This window comes from Saccopteryx bilineata, chromosome 10 (genome assembly GCF_036850765.1).
Source record: "Saccopteryx bilineata isolate mSacBil1 chromosome 10, mSacBil1_pri_phased_curated, whole genome shotgun sequence".
Lineage (NCBI taxonomy): Eukaryota > Metazoa > Chordata > Mammalia > Chiroptera > Emballonuridae > Saccopteryx > Saccopteryx bilineata.
This window is the reverse complement of record NC_089499.1, coordinates 13,225,227-13,226,764: the sequence shown is the minus strand read 5'-3', so window position 1 is coordinate 13,226,764 and position 1,538 is coordinate 13,225,227. Positions and strand designations below refer to the sequence as shown.

At 48.8% G+C, this 1,538-nt stretch overlaps 1 non-coding gene across 1 annotated transcript; it reads left to right on the top strand.

Moving 5' to 3' along the window:
* Positions 1 to 76, top strand: TRNAV-GAC (transfer RNA valine (anticodon GAC)). The gene has a single exon. It is a non-coding gene; the product is annotated as a tRNA-Val (tRNA).
* Positions 77 to 1,538: the final 1,462 nt, after the last annotated feature.

The following is a 1,538-nucleotide window of genomic DNA, read 5'->3' as shown; positions in this document are numbered from 1 at the left end:
GCCCTGGCCGGTTAGCTCAGTGGTAGAGCATCGGCCTGACGTGCAGGAGTCCCGGGTTCGAGTCCCGGCCAGGGCACACAGGAGAAGCGCCCATCTGCTTCTCCACCCCTCCCCCTCTCCTTCCTCTCTGTCTCTCTCTTCCCCTCCTGCAGCCAAGGCTCCATTGGAGCAAAGTTGGCCCAGGCGCTGAGGATGGCTCCGTGGCCTCTGCCTCAGGCGCTAGAATGGCTCTGGTTGCAGCAGAGCGTCGCCCCAGATGGGCAGAGCATCGCCCCCTGGTGGGGATGCTGGGTGGATCCCAGTCGGGCACATGTGGGAGTTTGTCAGACTGCCTCCCTGTTTCCAGCTTCAGAAAAATACAAACAAACAAACAAACAAACAAATTTTTGAACCATTTGATATCATTTTAAATTTTCTAATAGCCATCTTGAATAATTTTATAAAAACGAAACAGGTCAGATAAACTTCAACAGTTTGTTTTTATAACCCAATAAGTCCGCAAAACCATTTCAACATATAACCAATATTATAAATTGTCAATGAGGTAATTTTACTTTATATATAAATATATAGTAAAGCCTTTAAAATGTGGTGCGTATTTTCTATTTACTGCGTACCTCAGTTTGGGCTAGCCACTCTTCAGGGGCTCCCTAGCTGTAAGGGACTAGTGGCTTCTGTATAGGATGGTACAGTTCTAGAAGCAGGAACACGGCAGTGGGAAAGCCGACAAATTTCCCTGTCTGTGTAAGTTACGTTCCCAATGGAAGAGAGAGGGATACACAATTCACCTATACAGAGAGAGGCCTGGGCTTTGTCCTCAGCTCTAGCCCCTGGGGGCTTTGGCCACTGGACAGTCTGACACGGGATTTATGATGGGGGCTTTGGTCACCCTCTGTCAGTTTTGACCCCTGGAGGAACTGGAGAATAAAGGTATTAATTAGCCAGTCTCTGGGAGGAGCTAAGGACAAAAGTCAGCTACATAGACAGTATGTGATTAAAACCCCCAAGAAATACTCTGGACACCAAAGCTTTGGGTGATCTTCTCTGATTGGCAAGACTCAGTGCACATTGTCACACTTGGTGGCTGAGAGGAGGTGGAGTCATTGTCCACGGATCCACAGTGGAAGGCAACTGGAAGCTTCGTGTTTGGATCCCTGGACTCTGCCCCCAGCCTACCTTCCTTTGGCTGATTTATTCTGTATCCTTTCCCTGTGATGAGCCATAACCATCAATATAACTGCTTCCAGTGAGTTCTGTGAGCCCTTCTAGCAAATGATCAAACCTGAGGCTTGTTTAGAGAAAACCCCTGAACTTGCAGCTGGTGTCAGAGGTGAGGGTGATCTTTTGAAGAACTGTGCTTCTCTAACTGTCTGGTTGGCCCTTGACTCTTTTCTGACACCTGAGTAAAGACCAGGATGTGAGGGGACCAGCCAGGAGGCCAGGGGACTGGAGTCGAAGGCGCACAGGGCCGAGCGGAAGCAGATAGCTCTCTCTCACCACGCTAATAGACCACTTCACTCTTTACTATATCCTCATGT